The sequence below is a fragment of the Sander vitreus genome, chromosome 5 (genome assembly GCF_031162955.1).
Source record: "Sander vitreus isolate 19-12246 chromosome 5, sanVit1, whole genome shotgun sequence".
NCBI lineage: Eukaryota > Metazoa > Chordata > Actinopteri > Perciformes > Percidae > Sander > Sander vitreus.
This window is the reverse complement of record NC_135859.1, coordinates 16,448,393-16,461,378: the sequence shown is the minus strand read 5'-3', so window position 1 is coordinate 16,461,378 and position 12,986 is coordinate 16,448,393.

The window sequence follows — 12,986 nt, the reverse complement described above, 5'->3', positions numbered from 1 at the left end:
CTGCAGGTAGACGTGCCCTTGAGCAAGACACTGAATCATTTCCATGCTGCTCTAAAGCTGGTCTACAGGAAGAAATAAAGTTCTATCATGCAACCAGAATACAATTAAATGTGATTAGCATGCAGAATTAATCTAGCCTACTGTTTATGAATTGACGACTGTAAACTGTTTAACTTAATTGGTTTAAAACTCCTATAGGATACATATTCCATACAGATAATAAGCCTGGCAATAATCATATTATTACATATTTATATAATGTAATATCAAAATGTCACCTTCTGTGTGGTTATCAGAGTTTATTGTCCTTTATGAGCTCAGATTTATTACATGATATAAAGGCTACTGTAGGATGCATCACATGCACGTTTCTCTATACTAATATTGTTCCTGAACATTGATAATTTCTTTCAACAACTTTTTCAACTCTTTCAGCAAGACAATCTTTTTTTTAAAAGCATGGCATATACAGTATGTGACTGTCTACTTAACTTTGCAGAGTGCCTTCACTGACACCTACAGCTTATATGAGTCACAGGAAACCTTGCAAAACACCTATTTTTGTAAAATGTCATTACAACAGTGGGAAAGTGGAGGGTTTACTTTGACAGAGGCCCTTAGCATTCCTCTTCTTCTTCTTGCCAACTGTGTCCGGTGCAGACAAACCCCGGGACACACAATGGCAGTACAAGCAATCACACATCATGGACTCTCATAATAAGCTGACGCTGGGAAGTGGGTGATGCAGCACTCAGCTTATGCCAGTGCTGATAAGAGCCTGAAAGTATTACCTCGGTCTGGCAGCCCGCTCCAAGAAATCCATCCTGAGCCAGGTCATCAATTCTGCCCTATCTGATTGCTCACCAATCCCTGGCAGCTCCATGTCGCTGTCCTGGCTTCTGCCTTTGAAATTCTCTCTATGACTTGCACTTTCATGCTAGTTCTTTCACAAAAAATAGGTAGCCTACACTGTATGTACAGGGGGTCTTTTGTGTGCTCTTACACCTACATGACAAAAAAATAAAAGTGCGTCTGTGGAGGTAAAAAGACAATGCCTGACTTAGTAAATCCCTTAAATATATTCACTGCAATCACATCTCCCCCTTATTGCTGCAGTGGACCTATAGAGCATACATTAAAGCCTGTGGAGTTCAATCAAATCACCTAGGCCGTGCGGCTGCATAGTCAATCAAACAGATGAACAATTAATTGAAAGATACTCAACCAGAGCTGTGTTGTGCTCCAGTGAGGCAGGCAGGCAAATAAGCCATTTGATTAGCTGATAAGCAGATGACTCAACAAACATTCAAGGCATGTTTACTGTGGTTTGATTAGAGTACGCCCAATACGCAGAAGATTGGACACAAATACGTTGTGAAAACACTCAGCTGTTCCAATCCCCAAGGCAGCATGAGGGCACATAAAAAACAATGAATTATTTATGGGGGAGACTAGCGAAATATCACAGTGGATAATTTTCTGTGGGCTATATTAAATGCAGTTTTCAAAATAATATGTCTGAGCCCATGCATTCCCCAGAAATCATTCCCATTGACAGGATCTAGAGCCTGGAGATTAGATATAAAATCACATTAGATATTTCCCTGCCAAGAAACCTAAGAGTCTTTTACTAAAATACCAAAGCAAGGTTACTTCCACCTCCTTCTTTCTTACTAAATATGATCAAAGGATATTTGCTTTGTCTCTGTTTCAGGTATTAGCTCTGGTTCGAAATGAAAGACCTCACTATTAAGGAAAGCCTTTGACATGCCTCATCTGAAAGAGGGTTCACAATACCAATAAATCCAGATTCAGCTTCAGTAAAAAACACTTCAGCATCTGTTTGAATGGGGCATCTCATAAATAAAGTTCTTGTACACCCCCATCCAGAGCTAACATTAGTGTCTGTCTCCGAGCTGAAAGCCTTACGCTGTTACAATTTGTTCCAGAAAGTGAACTCAGTTTAATTGAGCAAAGTTCAAGTCTCCACAAACAGCAAAGTAACAGGAAAGAAAATCAATGGCAGCAGAGGCATGGAAAAAGGAGATAGCATTGATTTATCTGCCATTGATTCGCAGGGATCGCTGCATTGTGCCCTCCGGGTGAAATGCACGCTGCCTGCCAACTGGTGGGGATGAATCTGAAAAGGTGTCAAGTGGTCAGAGGACACAGAGGTGGAGGATGAGATTGGGCGCAGCCAGAGGTGGCAGGGGAGGAAGAGTAGACTGGAGAGGATGCAAGGGTATGTAGTATCAAACAGAAAGAAGGCGGTAGACCAAGGCTTGATAAGAGGGGATAATGTTGCGAGGATGACACCACTACACAGGGTTGAGTCTCTGCAGAGTTGCGTTAAATGTCTTTGACAGAAGCGAGAAGAGATCAACATGAAAGCAGAGAGCTGAGCGAAAGGCCTGAAGCTATAACCATCTTTTAAACCAAGACACCAGTTGAAACCAAGACTTCCCTGTCCTGTTGATAGTATCAACATCTGAAATGAATATAGTGACCCCTATTTTAACTGTTATAAGCACAATACAACAGCGGGCCAACTTCAGTTTATTCAGTGTGAAGTCAAAGCTGTTGGCTACAATGATACTGTATGAGTAAGCATATATCAAATCCTGCTGTTGCAAGTGCTTGACAAGTAAAGCATCTTTTGCAATATTTTAAGTCTCAGCAATTGGCAAATAGATGTCTCTCCAGAGACTTTATACTGACAGCCAAATGTTGTTGGGAAGAGGGGAAGCAAGGACAGAGATCAGAGGTCAGAGCAGCCACGCAGACCCAGACGAAGAAGTGTTACTCCTGAACTTTGGTATCTTTACAACATCCCTCTGTCTCCTCTGTGGGCTGTTGGCAATCTCACGTCCACACTACTGAAGAGGAAGTATGTCTTTGATATTGCGGTCTGTTGCTTGTGAAGCAACCTTCAGAAAAGGTTATTTAGTATTTTAGAATAAAACAATAAGACCAATTCTTTCCTACTGCCTTGCTTTTGTGAAGACGGTGATATTTCACCCGTTTTTTTAAAGTTCGGTCTAATTTTTGTGTTCTTTTTTCTTGTTTCATTACATTTTGTACAAGTTCTCTGTATTAGTGTTTTGTGCTAAAGCTGTAATATAAATGTAGTTGACTTGACAGGAAGTCTGTCACTGTTTTATATTTAAAAGACAAGGCGTTCCCAAACAGAGATTCTCTGTGAACTGCTTTGTAACCTTCATTTTTATTCAAGGTGCAGTTGAAGTGAACCTGACTTGACTTGACACAAAGATTGTCACTTGTTTATGTCTCAGAAAGCGGTTTTCTTGTGCAGTGTTTTGGTTCAACCCTCGAAAGCATCTTGTTTCCTGTGTGTGACCAGTGGAGATGTCTTCATGAGACACCACCCGGAGCCTTAACATACACACAGGAAACTGTTTGCAGACAGGCTGAGTTAAGGGTTACGTGGTGCCCTTTATGTTTGGGATGAGTGTGCTTTTGGGTGGTGAAAACAGCTAAATCAAATCACTGCAATAGCATAAGGGTGTGAGAAGCAGAAACTGAACTGAAAACAAGAAATAGCAACATTCATTTCTGCATTTCTAATATTAAACTAACTTGGGACAAAACATATAGGTGGTCAGAGATGAAATGTTGTTTATTTCACATTGTTAAGTCTTTACATTTAGTCCCCATTGAACACAAGCATAAAGTGCCCGAGTGGGGGGAGGCCAAGCACAGTGTGACCTCTGTCACACCTGGGCCTGTTAAATCTCATGGCAGCTCTTCCTCCTCATAAAAGCTGAAGGCACACTAAGGAGACACCCAAACTCTTTGAATTTGCTACATCTGATGCAGAATGTTATGTTCCAGTAATTGGAAAGCTTTGAAGCAGAAGTTCTTCTAGCTGTCACTACCCTGTAAGAACATAAAACACTTTTTAACACCTTTTCTGGTGTTTGTCATTACCTTAATGCTAGCTGTAGCTCCCAGGATCATATTCAGCATATTCATATATTAAGCATATTCTTAATTAATAACAACTTAAGTGATGCTGCTGTCTATCAAGGAAGTGTTTATGTGACCACACAAACACACACACATATATACACACACACACACACACACACACACACACACACACACACACACACACACACACACACACACACACACACCACAACCACACATTGTGTATTTACGCTGTTGTTTTGCCGCAGAACAGCAGCTGGTTAAGGCAGGTCTGTCAAGAACACAGCTATTCTTAATGTTGTTTGAGAGCTTTGCATGTTGTATACAACACAATGCAGTCAACTTAGCACTGGTGTCTGTGACAGGTGAGGGCCACTGAATACACTTTGTTTTAGTTTAGACCTATTTTAATAAGAACGCACCCAAGGGAGCAGCTAAAACACAAGCATTCACATATAATCAATATGTGTGTAAAACACAAGTACAACGTAAAATACACTCCATTTGAAATGACAGATATTCATGCTCTGGACTTACATTCCCCCTCTGTGTAACGAAGAAGGATTGTGATGATCTCTACACTAATTATATATCTTAATCTTGAAAAATAGGACTGTAATTTCAATAGAAGTTGTTTAAAATCCTTGACTGTGTCCCAGTTCTCTGATACATATTTATTCTAACTGGGTTTCAAATATGTTGTGCGTTTATTTTGGAAAAGTAACAAAATGTGTATTGGGTGAGTATACTCTCAAAATATAAAATTAGTTGATTTTTTTTGTGCAGTGTTGAAGCATGTCAAAACATTGCTTGATACGGTATATACATACATTGAGATATATATATATATATATATATATATATATATATATTAACTATACTGAAAATTGTTTCAAATCTTCTCGAGGTCCACTCACTATCCTTTTTCCTGAGTTTTCAATTGGTCTTCATCAGTGCATGGAGTGGGTCTGCTGACACGTGAGTTCATTAGCTATTATGCTTTCATCTATAGCACATTTTATGTACATGTATACAATTTGATTCTATATTAATTCTGTTGGGCTGTTTCCTCTGTTTCCAATTTGTATGCTAAGCTAAGCTAACCATCTCCTGGCTCTAGCTACATATTTACCCTACAGATATGAGAGTGGTGTTGATCTTCTCATCTACAGTAACTCTCAGCATAAATTAAGCGTATTCCAGTCGCAGACCGTCTTATAAAAACAATAGCTGCAGTGCAGTCACTTATTTGCATTATGGATAAAACATCAGAACATTTCAGAGGATTTTGTCGTCCCTGTTGCCAGTTACTGTATTCTGAATTCCCTGTGTTGCATTTTAAATTGCTTAGGCTTGTTGGTTTCAAGTTGTGAGGCTACTGGTTGAACACTTTCCATGTCTCCCCATCTCAGTCAGTCAGGCTCCAGTGGACAGAGGGACCATCATACTCTGCTTTGCGCAGTGCTCAGCTCTGCCCAATTTTGCTCCTCCGTTCGCAAGTGATAGAGCACTATCAGTTCTGACAGCTCCCCAGAGCCACAGGAATTTGAGTGCTCCCTCCTTTCACCCATCCTGCACCCCCAAAACACACAGACATACACAATCACTCACACACACACACACACACACACACACACACACACACACACACACACACACACACACACACACACACACACACACACACACACACTACCTCTTCTCTACTGTCTGTCTCTTAAAAGGACGAGGGTTGGAAATAAAAGGCGGAACAAAAGCTGTCAAAGTAAAGAAAGAAACAGAGAAGTGAGGATATCTGTAGGGATGCTAAGGACAATGGGTTATTTTGTCCCTCGTTTTATTATTGGCTTGTGTTTAATTTGAAACAGACAGCTAATCACATTAGAGACAACCTCTCCACAACACTCAAGCACCCCTGTCTCCTGGAAGCAATCACCACGCTGAAAATGTCTCATTGGATTTTCAGTCCAATTACTTAACTCCGTACAAATTGTTCTCGATGCGACTGAATTGTGAAGCTAAAATGATTACAAAGACATTTATACCATAAAATTAAGAAAGTTTTAACTACAGGAAGCATACAGATGATGACAATGACAATAATGCCAATCATTTCAATAATGATAATGATGACCATGATGATGTTAAGCTGTCCTAGCTTCTTATTTTAGCCTTGATGTATGCATTTGCCTTTTTTGCAGGATTTTACATGTCCGTTTCTCGCTAGAAAAAATATCAATTATAGATAAGATGGTACGTTATTGTTACTTAGATTGAGAAGAAACAACACAGTCTTCCTGTAAGCCGTCAAACACAGCTTATATACTTGGGGGTTTGCTAATATATCTTCCTTGGTCTGGTATGACCAATAGTGGCTAATGTTATCTAATAATAGCAAATCTAAGATATTGCTGAGTGGGCGCCATCTTGAGAAAACAGTCACGACCAGTAGAACCGTTCGACTGGTTATGACTGTTTTCTCAAGATGGCATACGTGAACGGTACTGTCTTTATAAACTATCTTTTTAATATGTCTATGTAATATGTCTGTACACTTACAAAGTCCTCAATGCTTCGGTTTACATGTAGGGACTCTCATTATGCTACCTTGGAAGTGTGGTGCTATTTTGAGCCTGGTTAGTGGTATAGCAATAGTGATTTCTTTTTACTTTACCTGTGCCCCAACGACTAGCTTTATAAGCTAATTAGCGGTTTGCGATTAAACTGGTCACATTCGATTAGCATGAAAACAAATCCCAGAGAACGGTCGACTCAGTACACGTGTTATTAACCCTGGGTTCATTTTGCGCCGGCTTTGTCCTTTAACTCCTGTCATAAATTAACGAATTGCCTACTGGTTGTGGGCCTAAAAATGAAATATAAAAGAGCTGAAATATGCTTAAAAAAAAAAGAGCTCCATTCAGCTGAAGGTAATTATCTGTGGGTTCATCACTGCAAGAGACCGCTTTCACATACAAGTAGCCATGTGATCCATTGGTAATATCAGCAAACAAAGAAGATATGGTAGAAAATAATGGGTTTGGACATAACCATGAATGAGAGAGCAGGTTAAAAGTCTGTGTTGGAAGCTGGTTAACAATCCCAGCAGGACATCTTAGCTCAAAGCACAAAGTGTGAATGAGATCAGAGAAAAATCTTAAACCAAGGTGCTGGGGGCAGAGAGCCAGAGCGAGATAGAAACATCACATGGGAAGAGAAACCAGCTGAAAAGAGCAGCATGCAATTAGCCGGAGTTAGAGGTTGCTTTGTTAAAAATTAAATAGTCCATTTCCCATTTCACCATGACATAATTGACTCTTGAGTGATTTGTATTTGTTGAGCTAAAATTACTCAGTAAGAAACTGGATCCAAAAGAAGCCCTCGGAAATCCAGGTGTTCATTTAAATGTCTGCCGTTGCCAAGTCTGCACATCAGCCGCAAGTAAAAAGGTGCACAGGCAGAGGTGAATGCTCAAGCTAGATGGTGGATGCCGGATGTGGATTAAGGAACACTTTGACCTCTGTCTAGCACCACATACTCATTTTTCTCCAGCTGATCTGTCTCCACTACGCCTCAGTTCCTTCAGTTTTCTTCTACATCCACCTGACTCATTTCCATCTTTCTCTCCACAACTGCTTCTAACCTTTGACTCCTCTTACCACACTTAATCCCTTTTTGGTTTCAAGGAAGGATCTTGACTGCATTATTCAATATTCATATTTCCATCTTCATAATTCCTCTTCACTCAACTCTGACCTCAAAAAAGCTGCCTTTCTTTTGCTTGGTGAATTATTATCCCATCTTCTGTGAGACCTTGCCAATCTATTAATCTAACTTGCCATTTACTGTCTTTTCTCTCCAGCTCTGTTAAAGGTTGGCTGCCTCTCCTCTCACTCTATCACTCTATCTCACCCTGTCAGTCAGTCTTTGTGTGCAAATCCCACGTCTTTCTCCCCGGACTGAATTATTCAATTTAGATGCCATTTGTTTCACAGTTGGCAACAGAGACTGTACGCACTCTCCTCTATATAAACTGTGGTTTCTAATCGCCAACTGCACGCAACCCTTCTCCCCTTCGACTGTTAATATTCTCTGGCAATGCAACCCCATTTTCTATTTCACATTCATTTTATGTCCTTTCCTCTAAATTAGCAGCATATACGTGTGAAGAGGGTTTTAGGAGCTGTTGTCTCCGGAGACAACTCTCTGTTTCACACATGGAAATCAATTTGTCGAGACGAGCGTTTCACAGAAAGGTGCCATTAGGATTCACTTTATCAGCGAGGAAGGGGTTGAGGTGTCTGCACCAAAGACCTTACTTCTTTTAAATCGGTTTCCTCCAAAGGGACCACACCTTGCTGACTATAAAAAAGTTTTCTTGATGATTAACTACAGAAAGATGTAAATTTACATTAGCATTTTCAAAAAGGTTACTTGAATTGCTTTTAATAAAGCATTAAAACAACAAAATAAATAAATAGAACCAAGGCAATACACACGTTCATACATAATCAGCGTTGGCTTAACGTATGTGAATTTTCACAGAGAAAAAGGATATACGTACATGTCATTTTCAAATATAAACGCAAACTTAAGAAGTATAAGTTTGTCTGGTTTATTTCATGTTAATCAATAAATACCGTTCCAACTCCCATCTCGGTCACACATTAGATGCACAGGAATAAAATATAATAGACTAAAATGAATTAGAAAAAATACATATTACTAAAGGGTCCAAGGCCACTCCAAGTCCATTAAAGCTATTTATAGTTTCTAACGGGAATTCAAAAGAGAGAACTGACCTTCAACCTATCCATTATGCATACAATTCCTAGAACAATCAATCCTACATTTAGAGATGGCCATTTTTCATTTGTTTATAAGACTAATAGTTCTGCATCATATGGAATAATTGCAATTTACTTACCAAATTTAAACTTTCATGTCCCAGATTTTACATAAATAATCAGCTAAATTCCCTATTTTATGCCATTTAAAGTAAAAGGTGTCAACATATCTATTCAAATGCTTGCTGATCCCTGCAAGCTAAAATGGTCAACAGTTGGACCACCGGAAACACTTCAAAGATATTCTCGTCCAACGCTATATTTAAAATGTGAATGGACAATTTCTGGTGCCAGTAATGCACTCTACTACCTTAGCCCTGACAAACATGTATTCTTCTAATCTAATCTCTGATGCCATGGTTTCAAACTCTTCTAGTAACACCTCTGCTCCAACTGCAAATGGAGGCAATCCGTTGCCCGGGCAACAAACTTCTCTCCTGGCTTCTGTCATGCAAATCCCTCTGAAGAAAGGGCAAAAAGTTAAGGAAGCCGATCCAGCCAGTTTGCAGAGAGGTATGACAGAGACAGGAGTCATTGAAGGTGGAGAGACTCCTTTCACAATAGAGCTGCAGGGTTGTCTTGCTCTCATTTTAAGTCTCTTTTCTCCAATGTTCTAATCTTTTCTGGAACGATGGTCAATATGGCGTGGAAATATTACAGTCCTAATCGCTTATTGGCTCACATAGAAACATGAATCAAAAAGCTACTTTTGTCAGGTACATTATAAATTTCCCAAAACCAAAGTGCATTGTTCTTTCATTTTAAGAACAAAATTACAAAGAGCACCAAAGTAATAACATTCAAAGCTCTAATAACACAGAGGAAAAAAAAGGGAATGACTAGTCTGGCAAATTAAATCTACGAGAGCCTCTGTGTACCCAGAGACCCTCACAGGGGCATTTTTTCCTCGGTGGCCTTAGAGCACCCATCCTCCTAATGGAAGGGAAGCAGAACAGATGGGACACAAATTGCACTTTCATACACCTCAAGGTTCAAGGCAATTTCCCCTCTGCGCCTGTGAAGTTCTAGGATTGCCTCTCCATCCTTTGAGCCTTTCACTCTTCAAAGGGGTTTGGGTTTGTTCAGTGCCCAGACTTATACACACACACACTAAAACATACTCTAACACCAACATGTGAACACACGCACGCACACACACACACACACACACACACACACACACACACACACACATGCACTAACTAACCTATATGTTTTCATCATCACATACTTATTTTATTGTCAACACTGATACCATCAGAAACATTACCTACTGTAAATAAATAGAAAGATTACTTATAAAAGAATCCTTTGTTTGGTCTGGCAGGCACTCTCATGTCCTTTATAATGTAGCTCGCTTTTTTCAAGTCATTACATGTGGCAGGGATTTTTGCAGTTTGTAACGGCTTTAATGTTGTTTGACACATTACAATATCGTCATCTGACCTGACTCGTCAGGTCGCTATTAGTCTCCGTTTCCCCATCTCCCTAACCATGAGAGCCAAAAGAATTGCTATTTCATTTGATGTTGTGTGTACAGTGTGCTGTTGAATGGCCCAGGTGCTAGCAGAGCTGCTGAGGAGGTAATAAAAGACTTCCAGCAGTATTGTTTACTGCTCCATTAACAAACAAACATTAGGGCCCATTTGACTAAATACTGCTGATAGAGAATATGGTGATCAATCACCATGGCAACCATCCCCATTAATTAATATTGCACTAGGAGATTTAGGAATGGATGATGAGGACGGAATGTGCACAGATTTTTTTCTTGTCTTTTTGAGGGGGGGTTGGGGGGTTGTGGGTGGAGTTTCCAGTGCACCATCTTTCATTTCTGGCCTTTGTCCGATGCCGGCAGAAGTAGCCTCACTCTACATACCAACCAAGGGGTTAACTGTGTCCCCAAAGCAATTACAGCCAATTGAGGAGCTAGTTAGCAATTAGTGGATTAAATGTAATGAGTCTGCCGTTGCCGTGGAGACAGGATTTTTCAATGATACTTGTCAAAATGAAGAGCCCTTTTAAAAAACCCAGTGGTTTTAACAGATGGAGGCAGATAGGTCCAGTCCATTTAGTGTGATCATCACTTTAGTTTGTTATTGAAAATAATTTGTTGTTTTCATGTGAACCTTAAAATGAAAAAAGGCAAAAGCAATGTAATTAACCTGCATAATCAATGTAACCAGTAAAGAAGGCTAAGCATAAGATGACCCTCATCTGTGGATAAGAGCACCTGGTGTGGGCGGTTTGAAAGCAACCGCAAAGTCATTCACAGTCCCAAACAGTTTAATTGTGTTTTTCAGCTCCTTTCTATAATATACAAAATTTCATTAGTAATATACATAAAAATTTGCCTGAGCAAATTTTAATGTATATTACTAATAACGAGGCAAGCTTTTTTGAGTTGAGTTAAGTTGTGTGCACTCAGCTTGTATTTTGTTCACTCAGCTGTCAGCCATAGTTATTAGACTGTTCAGTCATATGCATATTGCACATATACAGTACCATCTGTGCTTTTGTCCCTTCAGGGCCAGAGCTGACATATTACAGTGAGAAGACTCTTATTGAGTAGTATAATGGATTCCAAACTACAGCATTTCATATCCCGTGTAATTTGATCGCTATTTAGGCTGGATATCTGATGCCCATTCCGCTCCCTTTATGAAACCGTCTGTGCAAACGGGGCCAGAATCCAAAAATGATTTATGACAGATTCATGAAGAGAGGCCAAGGGGAGAGAAACAGATTAGGTAGAAATCTGGAGAGATAAAGATGAGAAGTCTGTCTGCTGCTGAGGGCAGCGAGACAAGCCCTGTCTGTATCAAGCTCAGGGAAATGTGCTCAGGGCCCTGACAGACAGCATCGAACCATCTCAGAGCTGACACAGACATCATCTTTCTTTTCTTTTCCTAGGGCAAGGGGAGAACTGTGACATTGCCAATTATAGTGTCCTTAGGTGGCCATCTACTTTATTTAGCTGGTTCTGCGAATGTAAACAACCCTGATGAAGGCTCTTTTAGACATTTCTTCTCAATAAACATGTCGTCATGTTTCCAACCAGTGTCACAACTGAATGGTATATCGTGCCCAGAAGTGTGTGCAGTTGAAGCTTCTGATAGCAGCTGGAAAAGGAGAAGTCTGATCTTGTGAGCTGAGCACATGTGGAGTGGACAACATGATTTATCCAGTGTGCTCCTCTGCTGTACTCAGCTGTGGCAGCAACTGGAGTGTTCAGATAGTATACATAGATCCATGTTAAAACAGCAAACAGCCACTTCCTGGCATTCAAAAACCCTTATCATTCAGGGACTGTCTGCTCAAGTCATATCACCGTTACATCACCCAGTGCACAGGGTCGGGCGGACTTTGACATTCGATCACACTGAAAGTGTTGATGTTTTCTCACTGTGTAAACCGGCATTTGTGCTGACAAATCAACAGCAAAACCGGGCTGATTCAGCCCATTTCTCCAGTTTTCAGTTTCCATCCCCTTTTCATTTCTCCCCTCCTCTCAGGTATGATGACTGTCAGCCATAATGCCGGTCAGCGTGAGCCCGGCTGCAGTTGAGCAGAGTGCTGGAAGGCCTGTGTGATTACCCCTGCCCCCCTGCTGCGAGCACTGCAGCAGTGGAGGGACTGAGAGGGAGAGTGGTGAGCTTTTAATACCACGCACAATAGGGCACCTCAACCCCAGACAGGCACAATATTTACACTGAGCTAAGGCTCTCCCTGAGCCTTATGACAGAGCAGGCGGAATGATCACCCCTCGCCTTGCAGCCAGGGATCCATAATTCATGAGTAGAGGTGGATGGGGTGCAAACAGGGCATGCTTACAGAGGGGGGGGGGGTGCGCCGCCTGAGGAGTGTGTCCTGAGCCCTGTGTGTCTAAGTAATTAAATGGGATTAGGTATGCGCTGAACCCATTTTCAGAGAGATTGGCTGGCAATGCCATTATTATTGGAAAGGATCAGAGGGGCTTATAGGCATTGGGGAGGAAGGTAACTGAAGAGAGAGGTTTGAGGAGATTTATTAAAAGAAAAAAACTACTCTCTAAAATGTGGGTGGCAGGTTGGAGACAATGATCTTTTACGTCCCCTTCCCTCTTTGAGGGAGAAAGAGGTGAGAGAGACTTGAGCTTCCTGTGGAGGTGCGGAAAGAGACGCTAACACGTCAATGAAACCAGGCCTA